This window comes from Macrosteles quadrilineatus, unplaced genomic scaffold, assembly GCF_028750875.1.
Source record: "Macrosteles quadrilineatus isolate MER2022 unplaced genomic scaffold, UCM_ALF_1.0 Scaffold_1__1_contigs__length_201487025, whole genome shotgun sequence".
Lineage (NCBI taxonomy): Eukaryota > Metazoa > Arthropoda > Insecta > Hemiptera > Cicadellidae > Macrosteles > Macrosteles quadrilineatus.
The window spans coordinates 158,863,163-158,890,143 of record NW_026542594.1 but is presented as its reverse complement, the minus strand read 5'-3'; positions in this window follow the sequence as shown (position 1 = coordinate 158,890,143).

Here is a 26,981-nt window from a genome sequence, read left to right as displayed (position 1 = left end):
TATTGCGTGTTCTGTATTTATAAGAAAATACATATGAATCGTGGGATTGTTATCACAGTTTATTAACTTAAACCCTCAACACTATTTAATATTAAAACACTTTCGGTTTCTTTTGTTTTAAGTACATTTTATGAAACAAAAAGGCTACATTATCATTTTAAAAGGGCAACCAGTGTAGTTTGATGTATAGAATTTTATATTTTTAATGTTTTAACAAAATATTGAAACGCGATTATATGAAAGAGTTTAAATTTATACATGCACAATCCTCATTATGTAATCTACCTATGTAGCTAAGTCCATGTACAGATATATCTTGCCCTTGTATATTTGACTGGTTACGGATGAATGTAACATTAAATTTGCAAAAACAAACTAAAAACACAATGATGTGTCATTTGCTTATTGTATAACTAGAGAAACTATGATGCACTGAACTGCATTGAACTTATTAGATAAACATTTTCTCATGAGGATGGACTGTCACGTTGTTATTACTTCATTGTAAGCACAGTTATTGTGGTTGAAATAATACAATTTTCTACGAAGAGCTTTTACACAAACGTGGGGCTCAACATTCAATTTCCTCACCTGACAGAGTAAATGGTACAATATTGCAGGGATACTGTCAACCCTCCACTGGCTGCAATGAGCTGCTTTTTGGGGTGAAGATATTTACCTATGTAGCATTTGAAATTTGTTAAATCTACCAATGATGATATTTCTGTTAACCATGGTAGCTCTAAAACTCGTATAAGATGATGGCATTTAGTTGTATAAACGCTAACCCTTTCCTTGCTAGTTCTATTGTTTAGAATAACCTACATTATCACACAGGACTATACACTATTTTGACAATTGTAACACCTGTTGTAGAACTAAAGTTTTATATTGAATTGAGGAACTGGTGATTTTTTTATTTTTTCGTGACAATACTAATACTAGCCTATGTTGTCGTTATTCTGCACTTTGCTCTCTATCACCGAAGTCAATAGATAAAGGGATAAAACCAACAAGGTTAGCAAGTGTACAATCAAGTGACTGTTAACAAAAATTATCTTGTGACGATTAATTCAAGAAAAAATTTATAGCATTAATTAAATTATTTATTTATAGTAAAATAACATTAAATTGTTGAAATTGAGGTATTATTATTTATTATTTTATTTTATTTCTAAACAAAGTGACTGTAAAAAATAAAATTCTCCCAATGCTGTAAGCTACTCAATCTTTTGTGATATTCCAGATAAATCATATAGTTATTTTTTCAGGTTACAGATTATAATTGTTTAAAAGTCTTATTTGAATGATTTAAATGATAAGCTAAACTGGAAAAAAACATGTGTTAGTTTGCTGACACAGCCATATTTTTATATTGAATATAAAAATAATTACGATATAAAACATTTTAAAAGTCTCAATTAATATAAAAATCACTATTCATTTATGTCCTCTCTTCTCTAATCCTATTTCAGTGTCACCTTTGAATAACTTATTTAAACCTTTTTTATATAAAAAGGAATAAACAAAAACGTAATTATTAATATCTTGTAATGTGGTCTATGAAACAACTCCAAATTGAATTGACACTAACACATAAGCTGACCACGCAGTGTGACAAATTGAATCAGTTGAGCTCATTCATTCATCATCGTGACGCATTTTGCAGTGAATTTCTAAACAATTATATGATACACAATTATGGAACAACAATTTTAATTTGAACTGATCACAGGAAAACTTTGCATGGTTCAACTTAATTCATTTAAAATTCTCATAAATTTCTAAACATTTAGGCTAAATTACAAACAAGAACATCATTGTATTAATTTAAGATTTTAAAAATTCAGACACTCAACTTAACTAGAAACAAGTTCCGTAAATAACAATGTGAAATAATTAGATAATCCTAAAAGCTGTTGATGATGTAGGACAACCTAACCATCACGAATTCAAACCACAGTAGAAGTGACAAAGAGCAGAGGATAAGAAGAATAAAAGCTACCTGACGTAGGTTATAGAATTATAAGGATAAACCTATCTTATCTACACAATTTCTTTTGAATAGTATGGTAATCTCAAAACAAACAATATAATTATGTATTTCATCACTTGGTCGTAAATGAAATCTTTTCGACCCGAGCTCAAGTTTTACGATCGAAGATAAGTCAAAGAAGGATCTATAGTAAACATCTATAGTTCACAAATATAACCACAAAATAGAACAAACCACCATTGGTAAATATCCAAAGGAGTTAGAGAACTAACTCAGGATTGGGGGACTGCACTTAATTCTTTATGAATATCTCAAAGCATTGACATTTTACCACCAAACCCGAAGTTCAGTTGGTTGGGAGCTACGGCATGTTTTAGATTAGAAAATGTGACTTGTGTCATTTTGCGTGATAAACATGTAATGTGAGCTGTATTTTCCAATGTTTAACGTGTTGTGGGTCTCAAAAGATAAAGTTTGGAAAAATATTTTATGAGTAAAAACGTGTTATCATTACAATTATTCTAAAATCATAAAAAACGTGCTCTATGAGCAGTATTAACATTGGGGTAAAAATTGTAAATGCAACAATTTTTAAAAACATATTTTAAATTTGTTTTTCATAAAACGTTTGGAAACCTTGACGATGCAGTTACATTGTTCACCCTGTATACCCAGTTGTTGTAACCAAACAACTTAGGCTACATTTTCCTCCATTGACTATTCATTCTGAGAAAAATAGTATATATTTACTCTTTGAGTAAAGCCTACATAAAACGTATTTTGGATGTTTTTGTCGTAGGGTGCAAGGCTCCATACCGGGATCATTTTTACAAAATTTCAGCCTATATCTGAGGATGCGGCATTATCAGTAAGATAAAATCCATTGATGAATTGGAGAAATTTCAACTTGGGACCTGAAGGACCAAAGCCGCGCGTTCTTCTGCTAGACCATCTCGCTCCCCAATATTTCTGGACAGCAAATTATATTAGTACTAGTGAACCTATTGCTCGAATTCAAGCAATTGCTAAGTATTACAGGCGTTATTGTAAAACGAAAACAGTCATAATTTCCGACGGCTTTAAAACATTAGACTCAAAGATTATGGAAATACTCAAGATGTACATAACAGATCGATATAATTAACATTTCTTGTAAATATCTTACCATTTTTCAAAAAGTTGATCTTGTTTTTTAGTGTTTTCTACGAATAGCCTTACTTATAGCCGCATTAGGATGACCATAATAACGATTATAAATATAAAAAAAAAACACACTTTTCTATTTCTTCTCCTTGGCGGTGTTCTATGACTTCCCTATGTTTCCATAGTTTGCAATCGGCTCTTTCAATGAATGATTACTAAGAAATGCAGCACACTGTAATTCAGTTTTATTTTTAGTATATTAAATTATCCAGACTCTCTCGCTTTTTCCCATTGTAATATTTGCGCAAATCCAAATTCAAATAGTAAATATTTTATTTCAACCAAGTCAGTAAATGTTTGTAGCAAACTGTTAAATCAGTAAACTTATTGAGTGTTTATAATATTAACATATGTTCTTCTTCTCATTTTTAATTTCTGTCAACAGCTGGAGTTTCATAACAATGTTTGTTTTCCATGTTAATCTTATGGAAAAGTACGAAATTTTAAAGGGCCCCGGGGCCTCATCCTCTAATTATTTCCCTAAAAAGAAAGTTTCCTGTACAACTTCACTTTACGGTCTCTCGGTTCAGTAGTTTCGGAGGAGTAATCGTCAAAAAAAACCTGCTTGCGTAATAAATAAATACCTTTTAATATATAGATATAGGCATTCTGCATATTCAATGAGTAAAGTGTTTTAAACAATTAAGAAATATTCAGTATTAATATTAATTATCAGGTATTAGATTCTTTCAAATATTTAAAATTTTTGAACACGAATAAAAATGTATTACCTATTCGTTAAAATGCCTGAAGTTAAGACTAAATTATTGAGTTATATTTTCAACTAAGAAAGCAGAAGTTTAGGCTAAAAACAGAACCCTAATGAAAATACTCCACTTGGTAGTAATCTTATTATTGACGATGGATTACTCTTCATACTTTCATTGCATGTTATGGCAAGCCTAAATATCTACATGCAATAAAAATAATTTATTACAACTTGTCTGTTAGATTAATAACCTAAAATAACACTTTACAAACTTTCACTTTAGTATTTAAATTAATATTTTAGAAAAACACGTTTTTCAATAGGTTTGCTAATAAGCACAAATATGTTTAATTTGTAAATTAAACAAGGCATATATTTAGTTATATATACAACGACAAATTAACAGTTAGAGGGCAATATAATACAAAAGAAAATGAGTAGTTTTAATGTATTATGAAAAACTATAAATATTAAGATCTGTAACAAATTTAATAGCTAGAGAAAACTTTAGTTTAGGTTTACGGGTGAACAAAATTCTCTGAGCCCAGTGGTTCGCTCTATTTAACCGATTCCGTCGTAAAGTGATGGTTTCATCGACTTCGGGAATAGTTCATATCCCTCAATTGTTTTGAGCTGATACTGTATAATGTTCTTAAATAAGGTAACTGGAACCATTGACATTTATTTCCGATTATATTTAAACTTAAAAGAGTTGATTAAAAACAAATGTTGGATGATTAGAGTACAGTAATGATAACACAATTTATTAAGCAGGTGTCAAACAGGTGTGTTCCGGGCAAAATGCTTTTAGTAGAAAGTACATTAAAACAGTGTAGTGTGGCATTGTTTAGTGTTTTTAATTTAAAATATATGTTTTGACTATTTAATATGAACACGAAGACATACTATTCAATCATATTTAATGGGCGTTGAAACGATTGCCAAAAATTTTAGTAAGTTTACTCAAAATATGCATACAGTTCTTGTTTTCTACGATTTCTAGTGACTCTTAATTTATCCACTGGGGCGTTTAGTAACTGTAAACACAAATAAATAAACGTACCAGGCTTGAAAGTGTTATAATTAATTCTCTGTTATATATTTCTGTGAATACCGTATAATAATGCATTTATATACAATTTTTTTTATAGTATTGATTTGATACTAAAACAATTAAATTTATGAATACATGCTTCATTTAAGAAAATGGTTAGCCACGGGCTAACCATTTATCTCTTTTGCTTACCATGAATTGTATTTAGATAATAGAGTATAAGTTTTTTTTATTGACAACAAATAAATGCACATATAGAAAATATTTTTACTTGATACGATACGTTGATGAAATAAATATTCAAAGGCTACAACAGGAGAGACTACCTTTTTTGTAGATATAAATTAAATGTATTTAAGATTAAATGTTCTATTCAATAAGGAAAAAACAAACTCCTAAAGATGTCTCCTAACTTAAAAATAAATTTTTTATCCTATTCTGACCAAACATAAAAATGGACTACCTTTTATAAAAACCTTATGACGAAGCCTAGATGTTCTCATTAAATTCAATTTATTTTAGTTTAAACTTCATTTTCTTGTATCAAACTTTGCATGTAATAAAGTATATTTTAATATTTATATGTAATGCTGAAATACTTTTTATCCCTCCAATTCAATAACGGCAAATTGGACAGGCAAGAGGTTTGAAAATTAAATAGAATAAGTAAATAATCATCTTTTACATAGGCATATTTTATAAATAGTTTTTTATATTCTACAAGCGATTAACGAGATATTATATATATAATGTACATTATAGTGAATTTGTAAGTAACTAAGGAATATTAACAAATATTCATATTATCTTTATTTTTTACTTAGATGAAACACCTACCAATAACCATAGAGGATATATATATTGCTTATGGTGTTTGTCAAATTCTTGACAATGTTTATTTATTTCTAACTTTTTTTAAATTTGAAAATGGAGTTACCTACATGTCTTACATTCCAAACATTTAACACACCCATGGTTGCAATGTCATAATAAAATATAACTAAATAAGATATGGTGTCAAAGATAGTGAGTTCCAACAGTACAATGCTATTGATAGAAATTGTATAGAAGCCATAATAATGAGCTGCTAAAAAATATGTCACCTCACTATTATTGGTAAACCCCCAAAATCGGTAAAATATAATTCGAACTATGAAAATAGTATTCAGTATAGGTGTGGGAAGTAATATTATTCAATCAACGAAATCGGAATTTTATTCACTACCGATTGACAAAATTAGGTTGTTTTTTTAGTTTGAAATTTTAAGGAACAAAAGATGCTCAAAAGATAAATCAGAAAACAACAAAACCGTCTGCGAATTCTGTTTTCTTTCCTTAAAGATAAGTAACAAGAACAACTTTTTGTGACTTCCTTTGTCAACTTTGATAACATTTTTATGGTACATTTTGTTTTACTTAAATAAGTAAATAAATAATAAATCACAACAGGTCAAGTGGAATATTGTTTATTTTATTGTTCGTTGTAGCAATGTAACTTTTACTTTTTTAACTTTCTCTAATTTTAAAACAATTTTTTTTTATAAATGTGTAAGCATGATTTTTTTACTATATTTTCTCATGTTAATGCGTGTAATTGTAATAAAAAATGAAAACTAAGTATTTATGGGAAATTTGAACGAAACCGTTGCTCACCAGGAATTATCAGATGAAGTGATTCGTATGATAACTAAATTCAATATATAATTGTCAAATACGTATTGTTACGTCATACAATAAGATATGGCAAAAGTAAATTTAATGCAACTTATCTATTAACTAAGTGTTTTGAATATGATTTCGTGAAATGTATTAAGCCTAATCCAGGTTGAATATTTAATAAGTGATCAGTAGCATAAAAAAAAAATATATATATATATATATATATTATATTAGGCCATAATTTGGAACCATAACTTGATAAAAACAGCATTTGTTTACTGTTTTATAGAAATATTGAGCAAACTTTTGTTTCGGTTATCCAAACGACTTCATTTGACGATACACAAATCACCGAAAGGGACATTAACAAAAGCTAACACAACTCTTTGACACACTCATCTTCCGTAGTCCGCCAACAAAGATTTTAAGTTCGCTGACGTTTATAGATTGATTTAACGGTTTTCTACTCTGCATAATTTAATCTGATGCTCAGGCTGGCCGAGACAACTATAATTATGCTACTCCTACCGAGGACCAAAAATATAATAAAATAATAATATTTCAAATAAATTATCTAATGTTATGAATTTTTTGGGTTTTTTACAATCCATACAATAATTAGATTTATGTCAAATTTTTACAAGAAAATAAGATTTCATATACAATTCCATCTGCATTTACAGTTGATTGTACCCCCATTCAGTTCGTGAATATTTCTGCGTTTATGGGATTTTACGTTAAGATGGTAGATCTTACGAAATTACTGTAAATGAAGTAATAACTTAATTTAGACCTTTATGATTAAACGTCTTGTAAAATTAAAGGGTATAAGAAATACAGGAGTTTCTTGTTGTGCAACTAATAGGGTACCATTAAAAAAAATTATATTGCGTTTTCTTAAGCACACTTTACAACAAATACGTTAGGTACATTGTTGTGGTGTCGTCTTTGATAACAGTATGCAATGTTAAAATTTATTAGTAACTTATGCTATTATACAGCATACCTTTTTTACCTATTTTTTTTAACTATTATACCAGCTAAGAATATTTTTCCTGTTTAGAATATATCGTTCTATAAAATTTAAGAAAACAACAATTAAAATCGAGATATAAATTTTAATGGCTATTGTTGATTGAACTTAATATACCCTAGTTTTGTTAAAAAAAAAGTAACTACGATAAAGTTTAGTTAAAACATAAACTAAACTGGTTGTTTTAATGAAAACCATACAATATACTAATGAAATTCCCTTTAGTGACATGAAATTGTTATTTACGACCCGATTAAAGGGTCGAGATTCCACTTTAGACATGAGTTATGCAGCAACTTCTTGATGTTAATTCCCGTTTATATACTGGAATGTCACAGTGGATTGGACGTCCTAAATATATTATTCCTTCGTAGCCACGTTTAAGGAAAAACTGTGTACCCTATGATCTTTGTTGATTTATTTACCAAACAATTACCCCTTATTAGGTGTTTTGACAAGGTGATTTGTCTATTGTAATTTAAATGTTGGTAAAACAAATAAAAATTATTAGAAGAATTTAGTATATACAAACTAGTCTTTTCCCCTAAAGGATAAGCTGAAACGATGATGACAGTACCTTTTTTAATGACTGATTATGACTGAACAGCAGATTATGACTAGATATTAGGCCTAGCTTTAATGCAAACATACTCTATACTCTATACAAACTCCATTTGTCATCGATATAGACCAGTAGTAGAAGATTGTATGCTACGTTTCCAAGCAAGATTTTAAGTGCGTGTCTATGACCAACACACATTTTTATTGTAATCAATTTACCTTAAACCCTATCGTTAAAGAAAAACGTTTGGATCGCTATTTTATTGTCTTCGCCATTTATCATCTTATACGACAAATACCCCCACCGCAGCAAACCTGCCGACTAAGCGAATTTCCATTTGTCTGAATTGATTTTCAGTTAAATATATTTTAATAACATTAGGTTTAACGAGTACCTAGGTTTGCTGCTACAAGGAAACTAATAAAGTGTGTTTTTGAGTAAAATATTGATAGCTTAGTACAAAATAAATAAATTTGCCAAGTTTGATCAAAATATATCCACAAACAAGCAAACTACAACATTTGACAATATTTTCCATAAGAATAACATGGGAATTTTAAATTTACAATTTTTTTAATTTTCTCCGTTACTAATAATCGAACAAAAATACTTTTATATACTAAATTATTTGTTTTTTTAAGCTCTTTAATAAGGTCTAAAGAGAAATCGGGAAATTTTGTGTTTTGAGGGTCAAAAGTGAGAAAAACCAATTTTTACCCCATAAAACCCCCCGTAAAGCCCCGTTCCCATGGTCCGATCGTGGTGGTTCGCGAACTCATTCAAGTTTATCCCGCTTTACACCTTTAAACCAAATTTAATCAAAATCGGACAAAAATTACTCAAGTTATCGCGTTCACGTACGTATATATATATATATATATATGTCTATATATATATATACATATATAAAAATTTGAACGAATGGTGTTTTTGGCCTCTGGGGACATCAAAATGAAAAAGTAAATCGGTCCCGGGTCTAGGTCTTACCGTGCCACCTACGGTAATAGCTACTTCCCTATAGGGAAATTCGCTAAAAGAGTAAATTGTACTAACTAAAACCTGGAATTGAAGAAATATGAATCTCTTAAGTGCATGCGACCATAAAACATATATACAAATGTTTTCAGGCTTTACTACCTAAAGTTAAAATTAATTTATCCTGCAACCAAAGTCAATGATTACAGGAAGATATATATTTCTCGTCGCTAACAACTTGTAACGTGGATGGACCCACTGATAATGTCTATGAATAACTTCTATTTAAAAAGAAATCGCTCATTAATGAAAGCTGTCTAAAAAAAAAAATATATTTTTCATGAAACTTACAAATAAAAAATGTTATGCTGTAACAGCAAAACAGCTCTCAAGGAGCTATTCTGTAGAGATTTATTGTGATGGTTGAAAAGTGTTTTTTGTGTGTCTTTAAGCGTTTTGAGTGGGTTTAGATATTAAAGACTAAAGCCTTAAAAAATCACGTTACAAGCCACGTATATCTGAAGTCTGTTGTTTATGACGGTTTCAAGCAAGTAACGATAAGCACTAGTGTCGACAAAATTCTTTCTATTATTTTAGGTGCAATGTATTATTTGTACTAACAGTCAATTTTTAAAAGCAAAGGACAAGATATTTTTCATAATTAAATTATTGTAATTGGATAAACCAGTATTTATGTAAACATAAGGGATGTGTTTTAGATAATGAAAAAGGATCATATATCTACATTCTACAGTAGACGTAAGAAGCTAACAATTGAATTGAATGGGTAGCTAAGAGTGTTTAAAGTGCTCGCCTAACAATCAAAAGATCACCGCTTCAATCCTGAGAATCAATAACAGATTTTTCAGTGCTTGAAACTCGACCCAGCTATCCCTAATCATGGTGTTTTAAATCATTTATATTAACTGATGAAACAGCTAATATCAGTCAGTAACAAAGCTACACAGATCATCTCACACCATTCTACACTCATCCTTTCACTCATTATTTGGGTTATAATGTGCAGGTGGCGTCTCCATCTTAACTGCTAAAGCTAATGCTAATACTAATGCTAAAGAAGTATTGGTAGGGAGTATGTTTAATTGATTGACAACTTAAGTTGTTATGCTGGTGTCTATTGTATTTTCTTTTTTTAATATTGCATTTAGAAAGAAGATTATTGGCTTCCAATTTGTTCGCTCTGCTTAATTGGTGAGCTTATGACTGAATAGGTTTCTGAAAATGTATTAAATAGGTAGCTTGTTACTAAATTTCAAATTATGTTAAAGTGTAAAATCATTTCTCAACGACAACAAAACCTATTGAAGTCGCCAATTTGTTTGTATTTGTAATAAAATTTATGGTAAACAATCTACAGTACTATCCATGCTTCTACTGCTATCATTGCTTTTAGCAAACCACCAACTTCATTAGTTGAATAACAAAAAAATCATAAAATTTACTAATCATTATAGTGTACATTTTAAATGCCCTATGTTATTGGTATAGTGATAAATGGCGGAGTTGTTCAAATATCGATAGAAAAACGAATCATTCAATCGTTTATTACCTCTAAAAGTATCTTGTTGGGTTGTAAAATTTGCATAACCTTTCAATAAGTGATGACAAAAAAATAACAACTGATATAACTTAAATTAGGAAACATTTGTATGAAGTACAATGTACCAACTATTCAAACTGAAAACTGTTATCGTCAAATAAAACGTAAAATGTTTGAATGTTGTTGATCTGGAATGTTCTAGCTAAAAGCCGTAAAATCATTACAATGAAATGAACACGAATGACAGACAATAGACGACGTAACACACTCATACATACAGTTTCCATTACGCTAATTTAATACGTGTGTTGATATCTGATCGATGTAAATTTTACAGTGTTTGTTTTTTTTAAACTCTTAATTTGCCTTTTACAAATGGTTGTTATTTGTCAAAATAGTCACAGACATCGATTTTATTTGTGTTCCTTTTATTTATACACCATCACAATTAAAATTCCCAAATCATATAAATTGAAATTTTACTCAAACTTAAATAATAAAAGCCAAAAGTAGTTGGAAATAAAAAGTGAGGTTCCTTTATATTACTCGTACAATCTAAATAAACTATACTGAGCCATGGCTCGGTCCCGACGGGATTATTTGACAAATTCCTTAAACGAGTATTAAGGTTTCATTTAATATCACGCGTACCGTAGCAGACAAGTATATAGCTCGTGGCCAGTTGTAAGTACCTTCAGTCTATACGTGACTCCCACGGACATGTTTACTTAAAGATGAAATACTTAGTGTTTATACATGCTACGTGGTCCGGACATTTTATTGTTGCAGTTTTATAACAAAATAAAAATGTGTGTTAGTAACTGTCGTAAGTAACAAACTTGTCAGTCATCTTGTTATTTGTGACCCTAAATCACAAACTTATGTGACAAAACCACCACAATATATTTACAAAAAACTGATTTTGTGATCAGGCGAGTTCAATCAATGGTTATTTGGCTACAAAGCATGTAGGTCTAGCCTACAACTACCAAAATAACAAACATTTTTTAGCAATAAATTTACCATTTATCCTCTAAAATAACCAACATATGCGAGTTTACATTAATTTAGAAAATGCGTTAGCTAATGTGAGTCAAGACATTACACTTTCAACTAAATTGTTAGTTTGTAATTTGCAAAGATAAGCTAGTCTCAGTTTACGACTATTGGTGAAAAACAAATTTCATTTATTGATAGTATTATACTTTTTATAATTTTATGTCTAGAACCAAGCGACACCCTACGTCATCACACATAATTAATTGTTGCTTAACAATGGTAATTTAAGACGAATAAACGTATGGAAGAGGGCTACGGTGTTTGCTATCTTGGGCCAACTCTCACATTCGGCTCTCAATAACATGAAATATATGATAAGATCCTGCAACTATAAGATGTTTCTGAATCGTCTTATTTTGAAATTGTAATATATTTAATTAGCACATTCAACCTTTGAGAGTTTTTTTATTTAAAAAATTTACTATAACTCCAAAGTATATACATCCTTACTTAATACTTTGGTATTAAGAAAAAACGGGTTCTGAAAAAAACGTATAGCAGTTAACTAAAATAGAGGTATTTCAGGTAACTTACAGGCACAGTGCTCTAAAATGTGTTACTTTGTAGAGTAGGAAGGGGCTAACTTGAACTGGGTTTCCAATATGTTGTGTCAGGTAGACAGACCTAATCGGTTAGAATACCTGACAGACATTCCTACACGTAAACCTTTCGAAGACTTATGTGCAGTTAGTGGCTCAAAGAATGTTAATTTTTGTTTTATACATTCTATGTTGATAAGAGAATGTGAATGTATATGACACTAATCGAAGTAGAAAATAGTGCATCAAACTATAAATTAAGTATGGCCTAAAGAGTGTGTAATAAATTAAAACATACAAGTCAACAAATTTCAACAGTTTCGTTTTGTCATTGAATGGCCAAATGCCTGCTGAGGTATATTTTTCAGGTTATGGCTGTTGTCAGAAATGGCGAAAGTGATCGATTTATTTCCTTTAGTGAATGTATAATAAGATCGTAAATGGGTTAAGTAATGTATTTAACGCTGTAATAAATAGTTTTTAGAATGATATGTTTTACATTTTATCAAAGTATAATGAAATATGCTTTGACACATGATATATTATTTAACTTTGTAAATATCTATAGTTCTTTTTATGTTTTACCATGAAAAGGTATCCATGAGTCTGGGAAACCGATATTTTTCTATATAATAATATAGTATGCCTTATGTTTAAAGGTACGCAAAGGATTTTATAAAAAATAGTGCAGTAATGCGTTCACCAAAAGTAAATAGTATAGGTTACGTGGATGGGTTGGTCATAATTCAATTGAACTAACCTAATTAAGTATGTTCAGCCGTTGACTATGTAACATAAATTCTATGTTTTAGCGAATTTCCCTATAGGGAAGTAGCTATTACCGTAGGTCTCATGGTAAGACCTAGGCCCGGGACCGATTTACTTTTTCATTTTGATGTCCCCAGAGGCCAAAAACACCATTCGTTCAAATTTTTATATATCTATATATAGAGATATATATATATGTGTGTCCATCCGCACGATAACTTGAGTAATTTTTGTCCGATTTTGATAAAATTTGGTTTGAAGGTGTAAGGCGGGATAAACTTGAACGAGTTCGCGAACCAGCATGATCGGACCTTGGCAACGGGGGTTTACGGGGGGTTTTATGGGGTAAAAATAGGTTTTTCCCATTTTTGACCCAAAAAACATAAAATTTTGCAATTTTTTTCCAAACCATTTTGTAGAGCTTAAAAAAACAAATAATTTAGTATATTGAAGTGTTATTATGCGCTTAATGGTCACAGAGAAAATTCCAAAAAAATGTAAATTTTAAATTCCCATGTTATTCTTATGGAGAACAAGTAAACTGTTGTAGTTTGCTTCTTTATCAACATATTTTGATCAAATTTGGAAAATGTTTTTATTTCTTACTGACTATTAACATTTAACAAAAAAAAAAAAAAACAGTTTTGCCCTCCCTGTTGCAGCAAACCTAAGTACTCGTTAAACTAATTATATTTAAATAAGGAATAAATGTGATATGATTAAGGAAGCATTTTAGTGTAAATCCAATCAGGCAAATGGAAATTCGCTTAGTCTGCAGGTTTGCTGCGGCGGGGGTATTTTCTTTATAAACTAGCTATTAAGTGAATTAACGTAAGCAGAGGTTACAATAAATCCATGGGTATGTATTTTAAAAGAGAAACAAAATACCCCTCAATGAAAATTCTTAAAATTGTAACACTTTTTGATCCAAAAAGAAGATATCGTTATGCGAGTTCTATTCAAATATCGTTTGATTAGAGCTACGTGTATCAAATCATTTTATCTTGTACTAATATTAACTAAGTCATAAAAATTTAATAAATTTAAAGTTAAAAGAAACGTAGCATTAAGAGAGCAATATGAAATTACAAAATATCTTGTGAAGTGGCTATTATATTTTCTTACGCTAGTCGATTTGGTAAAAAAATATACTTACATGAATTATTTTTATATTTGGGAAAACAGTTTTAAATTAAACTGCATAAACCCGTTATACTGGAATGAATCTGTATTGTGTTCATATTTATTCCAGGTTCAGAAATCAGGTAAAGATCCACTTATTTAAACGTGTAACAAGTCATGAAGAGTATTTTATTCTACGAACTAAGGTGTTCAGGTGACATTTGGGACGTAATGGAGGGGTTTATATTACGACCAATCTATATGCAGAAACGTAACGTCATCTTCACTGTTCATTTCTGCGGCTAACTACTCAACTAACCTTAACAACTTGTTCTTCACTGCGCGCTCCTAAGTCGGAGCTTTTGTTGACACAACCAGACTAACAACAAAATACAGCAATCACAGCTAATATTATACTGCCTGCTTAAATTATTCAGTAAAATCCATCATCCTGTAAATATATTAATATTATGAGTAAAGTTTGTATATCATTACTTAAATCTCAGAATCCACCTACCCATTTATACTTACAAGATAGCTAACTTAAGCGTAAAAAAAACTAACATGTCTCTCATAGGTTGCCATTCCACCATGACATAAAACAACCAATGTGTACACAGAGAAAAATTAAAGAACCGGATTATTACTACTAAGTATACTACTGCGAAAACAGGTCCCTGTCTAGTAATAAAATTATAGATAAGATAAAACGGAATACTATAACAATTACATAGTCAATGAGAATACCTATTTATAGATTAGGAAACAGGTTTGAGCAAATTTATTTCTGCTTAACTATTATTTCCTGTGGAATTTCACAACATTCCCTATTGTAACAAATCTTATATGAATTTGAACGGATGGGGTCTTTCGCCTCTGGGCACTTCAAAACGTAAAAGTAAATCATTCCCGGGTCAAGGCTTACCATTAGACTTATTCCCTGTATAGAAAATTATTAATATAAAAGGGATTATTAATATTATTATATAAAAGGGGATAGATGGAATAATAAGAATGGTCCACATAAAGAACATAAAGATGCCCTTCGTAAATCAAGAATTATAAATCACCAAACGCGAATGTTTTGACTTATATCGTGCATTAAAATCTTTATCTCATCATTGAAATGAGCAAATTATCTTTGATTTTGACAATAACAATTTTATCAACCAATTGTGTCAAGCAGATTAATCAGATCATGACCATTGATCATTGATACTCGTTCTCAGTGTACCTGAGGTGTTGGAGATCTTTACACAAGTTCACTGTGACAGACGGCTCTGAGGGCAAGTTATATTGGAAAAGTTTGTCGGAAGACGAAATGCATAGCAAGTGTTTGAACTCGCTTAATATGGTCATGTGTATATTTATGTTGCTGTCAGTTGGTGTATGTATGAAATAAAATGGCTATAGAATAAAACTAGGTGAATAAGTAAATGTCGTCAAGTATATCATATATACGCATACGATAAAGATAACAGATAAAATCAAATGGAAAACAGTAACAAATAGTAGTTATGTGAACTATTGGTAATTGATAGTATTGGTAATATTGGGTTGACATTGTTAAAGCTCAATAATATAATGTCATAGATACATCCTAATTAGATAGATACTCGAATAAGGTAAGATGGATAGATACTCTGAACTTTTGAAGCATTTCCTGGGTGATGGAGTATCTTTTATTCGATGTCTTATTTTTTGCAGAGTTTGTGGCATAAGATGATAGTACACTTTTGATAACCCCCACAAGAAAAATAACATGGTGTTAAGTCAGGAGATCTAGGCAGCAAAGGCCTTTTTAATTTACATATAAACTAATCCAATGGTCTGATTACCTTACATAAAAAAGCTCAAGCACTTTAGACTTGTATTGTCGAGGAGCCCCTTCTAACTGGTAAACTACGTAAATCACATCATCTATAAGCTGAGGATTGAGCTATTCTGACAAGATACCTACATGAGTATGAGTCTCTACCTATGTAAACAATTCCAGTTACATTCCGTGCAATGATAAAGAAAAGTTCATACACTATGAGCAAGAGCTAAGAATACAAAGAGCGACCAGTATAGGTGAATCTTTTTGGTACTCGGCTGTTTATATTCTATATGCTATTCTATCCCACATATTCTTACGTTATGATGATTTACAAAAAAAAACCCAAACAGTGGTTTTTAATTTAGCACTGAGGCGAAAGGTTTGCCTCATCACTGAACACCAGTCTCTCAGCAAAACAAGCATTTTCAAACTCTCTTATCAAATCAAGTGTGCGTTTTTGGCTTGTCAGTAAATTATAATGCTTATTTTAACATCAGATGTAACAATCAGCTGTTTTAAATCACTTAAACAGACCTACCAATTGGTTTAGTTACTGCAGTGTCTTAATTATTGCGGGATATAGGGCATAGGATGGTAGTACACTTTTGATAACCCCTCAACAAGAAAAATCACATGACGTTAAGTCAGGAGATCTTGGTAGCCAGGACTGTCTTAATTCCCACCTAGGCCGATCCGACGGTCTGGCAACCTTTAATTAAAAACCCACGCACTTTAGACTTTTAATGTGAAGGAACACTTTCCAGTTGGTAAACTAGGTAAACAACATCTTTTATTAGCTGAGGATTGATTCATTCTGCCAAGATACCTAAGTAAACAATTCCAGTTACATTCCGTGCAATAAAAAAAGAAAGGTCCATACACTTTACAAGTGCTAAGTGTACAAAGAGCGACCAGTTTAGGTGAATCGATCTCGTACTAGCCTTCTATATTCTATATGATTTTCTAACCCACATATTCTTATGTTATAGCGATTTATTAGTCCACTGAGGTGAAAAGAAGCCTCATCACTTAACACAAGTCTCTCAGCAAAGCTGTCATTTTCAAACTTTCTTACCAAATCATAGCAAATATTTGTGCGTTTTTGGCTTGTCAGTAAGCTGTAATGCTTATTTTAACATCAGCTGTAATAATCAGCTGTTTGAAATCACTTAAACAGGCGTACCAACGGTTTAGTTTTGCACCATTATTGTTGAATAACACCTAACTATAATTAAAATTGGTTTATAGTGTTTTATAAAATCTCAACTTAGAATATGTTCAACAGAAGCGCAAGTATGAAAGACCCTCTTAAGATTTATTAATAATATTGATCATATTTTGTACAAAGGAATACTATCAAAGATCATATGGAGGAGTGCTAGCTTGGGTTGGATTGGAATGAATTCTGGCTGATAGATTGGCTGAATAGACACTGTTCATTTAGCCATAATATCCAACGAATAACCAACGAATATCCATTTTAAGAGTGTAAACCTCAAGGTTAAAATATACAAAAGAGGTACTATAAATTATATAATTGAAAACAAGTATTTTAAAGATTGCTGCAACAAGAAGACAAACGGAACGTCCAACGATCACAATGCAATTAGTCAGGTTGAACCGTTGAAGCGGTAGATAGGTAATTATCTTTTGCTAAGCAATTACTGAATGATCTAGTCTCGACGAGATTTTATCTATATAAATGACAAACGTGACTTGTTAAATGGGAGATATACATGTTATGATTGTGAATAATAACTGTTTATTTATCAACTTTCATATAGTAGTATAGCTAAATGTTAAAATCAGGTAAAAAAGCCAAATATTTTATTTTGACCTTTATTTAACAGCCAAACCAATGACCAGGAATATGAATATGACAAAAGCACATATCTAAAGTAGTTGTTGGTCAATCATATTTAATTTAAAACTCAACCAATAATCCAGAGTAATATAAAATAGTTTTGGGCTTTTACCAATAAAATAAAAACACCCGTTGAATTCTTTGGTATAAGACAGGAAACGTACTTTATTAACGGATTTTATAGTAATAATACAAAATGAACTTGAAATTAACGGATTTTATAGTAATGATACAAAATAAACTTGAAATTGGTAACCCTTTTATTAGCTTCTCATCCATATGCTACACTATTGAGGTTTAGGTCTGCTTTTGGTTGTTTTAGTGGTTTGAATACTATAAAACAGGGAACTTTTTTCCTTATCAAACTATAGCAATTATACAAGTTTTGCTGAATACATGTCTACGATCTCAGATACTAAAAAAAAAATTTGCATAACTTATGACAGATAGCCGGACCATACTACTGGACCGAATTACAAGTGGTTGGTACCAAATGAAAGATATTTTCCTGCATGTTTTTTTGTATGTGCAGAATCCCCTTATAAATAAAATAATTGGTAACGAATTAACAACAAAATATAAACAGAAAATCAAAACAAATGAAATAAATTCCAATCACATGTTTTATTTACAGCGTGGGGTGAAAATTGAGATGTTAGCACAATACATACTTTTGCTTGAGTTTTAGACCATGAGGCGACCTCTCGTCTATGTTTAAAATGAAAAAAATAACATGTTTTTGAGTCTTAAAACCACTAAAATGAACATAAGCAGATCTAAAGCTCAATAGTGTAGCATATAGTTTAAAAGCTTATAAAATGGTCCAGTTTCAACATATTTTGCTACCTTCTGTATAAAGCGTTTAGAAAAATGCAATAGACCAATGTTTTATTTTTTTTATCATGGACCTTAAAATCCTTGGAACTACAGTTACAGTGGAGTTTTTATTTTTGATCGTCCATCATTTTCTAGTAGTATTATTCAAAATCTAATGTAGAACACGAAAATGGCATTATCCACTAAATGTATTTACGGTAATCGAGAAACTTGTGCATTGTGTTTAAAATCATGGTAATTTTTTAAAACTTAAAATAACTCTTTAGGAAGCTAATTTTTGACTTGGAATCTCTGATATGCGTCATCGCACTTCATTTACTTTGTACTTACACCAAAACATGTTTTTAACACTGATGACCCTAGTAACTTTATATAATAACTAATAACTTAAATGAAAGTAATAAGTTCTAGAAATAGTCCTTCAAGTTCTTTTATAAGCTTACATAAACTAATTATTTATGTGATATTTTTTTAGATTTAAAGTTTTTTTTTTACATAAATTAGTCTTATAGAAACTTAAAATTCTACAGATGTTTTATTCTTAATTGCACGAATAAACAGAGCAGGAAAATCAAGTGACGCTCTCACATTGCGATGAAAAGAGGATACATCGTTAACACTGAATGGAACACTTCAAATGAATAATGAATAGTCATCATCACTTCCAGCTAATGTGGCTAGCTGCAAATGAAAGGGAATTTCTGTAAAATTGTATCCATGCTAAACATTATCTTTATGTAACGCTTGGAAAAACTGTAATTCTCGTTTTTAATATTTTGTAACACAGGAGTACTTTATACAATTTAAAAAACAAGCTAGGAATTTAAAATAAAATATTTTGTTATGACTCTAATAAAATGCAAGGATATGCATTTTGTATAAAATATATTTTAAAACGCTTGTTACGTTTAAAGCTGAGTTAACAATCCTACCCATCTCATTTGTATACATGTTTCCTGGTAGACATTTAACTAGTTTTTATCTTGCACTTTATATTTTATAAATAGTAAACTCACCCAGTAAACGCCAGAATACTAGTTTCTGTATCTGTGCTTCGCCACGAGAAGATATGCTATACTACCTAACCAAACACTTAATAAATAGTTCCAATACACAAAAGTAATAGTATGTACACAAAAAAGACAAAAAAATTATACAAAAGAATATAACCTACATGTAACTGTCCTAATGTTTAAATGAAAATATGTCAATAACATTATTTTCATAACTTAGATACTTTAAATCAAAAGCAGAGCTGGTTTGATATAGCAATGGTTGTGTAAAATAGTTATTTGTGCAACTGGTGAGAAAAGTGAGCAATTGACTCACTCGAGAGAAATCCTTACTCACGAGCCGTATTCGAGTGAGAAATGTTTTCTCGAGTGAGGCAATTGTACTTTGAACTCGAGTTGCACATTATACTTTTCCTACAGTTTAACAGTTACCATAAAACAAATAAATTTGTGAAGAAACCTAACCTAAGTTTACACAGAAGTGGACTTTTAATATAACATTTAATGTGAAGTGACAAATACAACAGTACAACAGCTGACCAGCTGATTTACAGCCAGTGCTGCCAACGTATTTCGCGCGCATACGACGTTGCCTGCATGTTACGCGCTCACTATTTCGTGCCTTCACGTTGCAAATCTGGAGTGAGACAAAGTAATTAGAGTGAGACAACGTTAACATTGTCTCACCGATGAGCGAATTGGCCACTTTGCTTTCTCAAATCAGTGAGAGAACATGTACATTGTTAGGTAACTGTAGGAAAAATTATATTTAATTTATTTGGATCAACCATTTGAAAATTTTAAATATGTATTTGGAAGTTCTGCTTGTTTACATTGAAATGTCAATGCAAATGTGAACATTGTAAATTTTCTCATGCTTCCATGGATGTCAATTATTAATATTTACTTTGAAAACATCACATCAACAATTTGGTCGTCAAAGGGGCGTATCCCGAGAGGAACTCAGGGAAGTGAATAGGCATAAGACATTCCTAGATTTGTGGATAATATTTGTACCCAATTTTGGCTGTATCAGTTTAGCATTTTAGTCGTGGTGGATGCACAGATAGACAGATCGACAGGCAGACACCACCTAAATTTTATAATAGTATAGATAGATATAGATATAGTAAGTATAATTTACCATGATATTACAAATATCGTTGCCGTACATTGCCGACTCTGGCACAGATGTGTGTTTGTCACATCCTACCAACTAATGATGGATCGTTGTGTTCAGAACGTGTTTCGGCATTTAAAGTCCTCTGATTTATGTGTTACAACCAAAAAAGCATTAATTAACCGCCTAATACTGTTCATTCTACACATAACTCAGAAGTATATTTTTACAGGTTATATAAAAAGTCTATGGTTTCATACATGTTAGAAGTATTAAATCTGTATTATGTTCGTTAAAACAGCACATTTCACACAACCAAAAAACTACCAACGATGTTTTTTTTTACAAAATAAAGGACATTTTCATGTAAAAAAATAATAATGTTAATCGTAGCTCAATATAAGATTAACAAAAATACTCGCAGATAAACGAAATCCTCTATTAAACTAATGTGCAATAAATTAACCGAGAGAATCGTATTTCATTGTTAAATATTTGTTGATGATAAACACAGAACACGCTGTTGAAATTCGTATGTCCGTTGTAATTAATCTCACGAAATGAGAAATAATCCATTTAACAATTACTCCAACAAAAAATACCTTGCTTGTATAATTTGGGCTTACACCGGTCTTCCTTATTCCCTCAATGGTGAATTTAATTTCAATTTCCTCTACCTATATGAGCACACCTAAACATGTGTAGTAAAAAAATATTTAAGATAGTTTTTATAGTTTTTTTTAGTTTATTATAGTTTTTGATAAAAAATATTACGTGTATGTTTTGATTTGGCAATTTCTTAAACCAAAAGGCCTCCTTAACCACGTTTGACGTCGCTGGACTCATCATAGACAATTTAATACATTTATTGTAAAAAAAACAATATACAGAAGGGGTGGCTGAGTCTACGTAGACTGTCCTTGCACAACGTTATAAGATTGTATGAGTCACTCAATATTTTTTTTTTTATCAGATTCCTGGTCAACGGAATAATTTAAGTAAAACTGGATACAATAGTATAAACCTTGATCATGGAATAAAATACACAAACATACATTTAGAAGAACTAAAAAAGACATAAATTAATAGTCATTATAGCTCACCTCGTGTAAAAAAACTCGACCAAAAGTATGAATTGTTAAAACTTCTTTATATTTTCACCACACGCTGTAAATAAAACTTGTTATTGGAACTTTCCCCATTCGTTTTGATTTTCTGTTTATTTCTTTGTTATTTTGTCACTAGGATGGCAACCTATAAGGCCCATGTTATTTTTTTTATTTGAAATTTATTTTTTGTGCTTAGGCTATTTTTTAGCCTATTTAAGTTTTTAAAAGGATTCTGCACATCTACAGGAAAATATCTTTCTAACAGTATGCGAAGATTTCCCTGCGATGCAAACGAGCTGAGGAAAAAGGTTTTCAAGAAACATGCTTGACTATTAATATATAGATAGATGATAATGGATGTATAGAATTGTTGTATTTAAATATAACATGCTATATAATTGGTAGTACATAAACGTATATCAAGTTGTATTTACGGATATAAATATGTGTGTTATTTTAGAGAGTCAGGTCACCGCTTATTTATCGTGTTTGGTTTGAACAGAATAAATAAAGGATGAGATAAAAACGTTTATAACGCAAGTTTAATGTTATTGTAGCATTCTAAAAACATGAAATAGATATTTAGCTCGCTAATTTATAAATAGAAAAAAATATGCTACATAGCTTTTGATATTCTTACAAGCCTAGTTTGGCTAATGTAACATTGTTTAGCTAGGGCATTTTACTTTATTACTTGGAACCACACAAGACCAAGGATACAAACGCCAGTTTCCCAACACATATCAGGATGATAAATGAATGAGATTAACGGATTTAATTTGTCAATCTCCATGGTCAGCTGGATCAGGAGGGATTTATTTATGAACCTATTACAACAGATATGAGGACATATTGTTAATTGCACCTAGATAAAAGTATCCGACACAACCAAGATACATAAATATTGAACACAGGGCTGGGAATATTATACCGATAACTCCTTTTTTGTCAGGTCTACATAAAAGCTAAATACTGACGGGATACCTAGATAAGGCTTTCCACTATTGACCTTAGAATTAAGATATCACTTTTGAAATTTTAAACCATCACTTTTAAAACTAAAGTAATGAAATCATCTGCAGTGGGTTGACACAACCTTTAGTATGTTTTTAGTATCAAATATGACTCCTGCCCCCACAGCAAACAAGGTTAAGGCAAATATTTTATTGGAAAAGCGTGTGGACGATTCAGTTACTGTAGGTAAATTTGTTTTGCGTTGATTAGTTCCATGAACCAAAACACATTAATGACACGGACTGTAATATGTAACACATTAAAAAGAACTTGTGTGGTGTGGAGAATGGAGTGTATTTCACAATATTTCAAATTATCTACACAAACCTTGCTTTTAAATGTTTGTGAAACCCTTAGTTACAAGTATAAAGCAGTATGGGTTCAAAAGGTACACAAATGATTCGTCATTGACTTAAACTTTGTATTTTCATGGTATAAAAGTAACATTTATCAGCTAATGTCATATTGTTGGATCCCTAGAATTATCATATGTCAATGTTGGTTTCTAAGCGTTAATTGTGTTTAGTAACTTCTTATCATTTTATATTAGGTCATAATATTGTATATAATGTTATTTCAACTATAGCATGGTTAGGCATTATTGTGAGCTCTATTTTTATAGCTTCATTATGATGTATCATAGGTATACCCCCACCAGGTAACCGATAGCCGAACTCGTTCGTTAGCATTCCAGTCTGGGCAGTCTCAATGTTAACAATGTATGTCTCTGGCGTCACTTAATACAGTTTGTTTTTGCAGTTACAAAATGTCAGTTTAAATACTATAAACCTACATTATCGTTAACCTTCAAGAACACATCACATTATAATGCAATCACATAGCTGATTTCATCAAAAGTGTACTATAAGTCCACAACAATGTATTGTATGTACACTTACCATACCAAAAGTTCAGCGACACAAACTGTTCACATTTAAAAGTAAAGTTCTTGATCTGAACCTACATATTTGTATGTTGACACGTGAAAATGCTCGAGATACAAAAGAAAAATCTACCGCTCTGAAGTCCCACTTAATTTCATTTGAATTTGACACAGCACTACTTCCATGAAACAAAGGATGTGAAGTACTTTGACTCTGGAATCTGACAAAATTTATATTGAAAAATGTTGGTTGTCATCTGTCAAAATCTTAACGCATAACATAATTCATTAGATGAGCACTAGTCAATTTATATGTCACTTTCAGTTAAGTAAAACCATTCGTTTTAAATATTATTATTATTGGTAACGTAACATGTACATGTAAAGCATAAACGACTAGCAGTATGACTGGGATACTGAATACGTTTATTATACTCTCAAAAATATTTGAGATACCAGTTTTTGGGAAACAGAATAGTTATTTATGTATGTTTTGTTATAATTGTTGTTATTATTTCATGCATATTTATATCATGTCAATAAACTAATACACAAAGATAAGTTTTAAACTAACAAATGTCATAACCTGGTACAAATGAACCTGAATTTGGTACAAATTCACTCATCTGCTTTAATTATACGCAATTCATTAAATAATCTGAGTAATACGACTGTTCTTATAACTTTGTTCTCGAAGAAAACAAACAGTAAAAAGGCTTACCACAACAACATTTCCAAACACGTATATTTTTATTTTTTGGTATACTACCGATCATCTGCTATGCAATGTTACATAGATATCTTGCACTATGAGGTTTACTGTTATTGGAACTTAATTGTAAATAAAACTCAACGTGTTCTCCCATGTAGAAAAGGTTTTTCTTGTAGAAGAATGCGTTAAAATTAAATCATTGGTTGTATGCTAAGAAAGGTTTACAACTAATTTTAAGGTGTACTTCCGGTACCGGTACCTAATAAATCAACTATGCATAATATACCTGTCAATGATTTAAGGAATATATGCATTTTATTAAACTTGCGAAAACACCATGTGCAATCTAATTTAAAATTAATTCCCAATAACACTTAATTTCACAGATAAATTTAAAAGTGTATAGCTGATCGCCAGTGAAGTCACAAAACAGGAATCACAACATATAAGTTTGTTTTGTCGATTTGAATATTTTCATGAATTTTTACAATGACATATGATATGTTTGCCTTGGGGTACTCAATACCGACGGGTTCCCATGTTACGTTTGACATTACTTTGTAGTGTAGCCTGTGGCCAAATCTCTGAGACATTAGACATGTCTCAATCATATTCCTTACATTAAAATAATTGATAATTGATGTATTGACCAAAACCAGATATGCAACAATGAAATGTAATTGAAAATGTGTAAATTCTTACTTAATAGGTTTAATACCAGTGTGTTAAACCGAAATAATAAACAGAAATAAGTATAATTCTTTTGTTTAAAATTTTATAGAATTTGAAAGGATAATTATCAAAACAGAATCCGATACTTAATGTTTGAAAATAGCTTAAAAACATATTAGAGGGATGCATTCATTAGTTATTACTTTCTGACATACCTTGATGTTGATCTGACAATTGTCTTTGAGTTATAAAAATAAAACTGACTAAGCAAATTAATATGTAGGTCTACACAATACGTAACCAATAAATCTAGTAAAACCCCAGGTAAAAATGTGTACAAAATAATGTTTTAGTTGTTAAATATATTAAATCCATGACACAGTTTTTATGTTGCAATGCACGGATAATTTTATATTTATTTTTATTACCAGTACGTAATTCAAGAGAATTATATCAGTTCACATGTAAGTTTCATCAACAGTATCGTGATTAAACTATATAGCTTCTTAGCTCATTAAGAAATTTTCGAAGCACATTAGATTTTGTACCTTCCCTAATAATCCAAAATGTGATACTAACGATAACCCCCTACGCAATGTGATATCATTAGTTAAAATTTCGTCAGTCTATTTAAATCTAGGTGTGCAGTGGAGTCTGAGATCCATCAAGTGTGCGGAGTGAACAGAAGAGCAAACAACAATTTAAAAAAAATATTAAAATTAACTCTTACATAACGTTTAATATTAATATGAGTACCTAACGTCCTTTTACTATTTTTGTATGCAATCGATGTATAGGTTTATGCTTGTAAATAATGACTCTCTATTAAAAAATGGTTCATTAAGCAAACCCTTGGTAGTTCTGTTTCTTACTCTTATCTTCTGACAACTCAAGATTATATGATCTGAGGGGGAAATCGATTATCCCAGGTCCATCAGAAGTTCATCTTTAGCTCAGATGTACTGAGATCGCTCAAGCAAGATTTAGTGGAGATTGCCTAATGATGAATTTTTACTCCGTTCAATTAAAAGGAAGCAGTAACTTATAAAAAATAGGAAGCCTCATTGTACAAAGTGGGTCCAATAGATTCTTATGATCGCCCTGAAATCAATTAGAAATGTTCAATGCCTCCAACAGAGTACCTGTGTTTTGCAAAGGTATGTATGCATTGTAAAGCGCTCAATTATATGTTGATGAAAAACTCACAACATGTTTCGCCTTTTCAGGCATCGTCAGGTGATTTCCTACCAATAATGTTTGATCTTCATCAATGATAGAGTCGTCAAAAAACATACAAACAAATACACAAACATAACGCACGAAAAACATTTAACATTTTAGGCCTACTATTACTGGTCGCGGTACGGAGGCAGAACGCGATTATAATGAATTATAATTATATTACGTACTTAAATATACTTATAACAATATATCAAAGCATATTGTGCTTGATTAGTAGCTTTGAAATATTACTATAGGGCGTATGTGCATATGATAAGCGCATGTACTTACATCCCTTCGTCTTACAAGCGTCAATTTGTTTGTACCACACATGGTGAAACAGAGTTTCTGTACTAGGGTTGTTTTAGTTAGGCTTAAATCGTTTAAGACCATGAGAGTATTGAGAGTATTTGTGTTCTGTTACTGGTCAACTTACTACAATCCTAAATACACCCAGATGTTTTGATCTTATTTTTC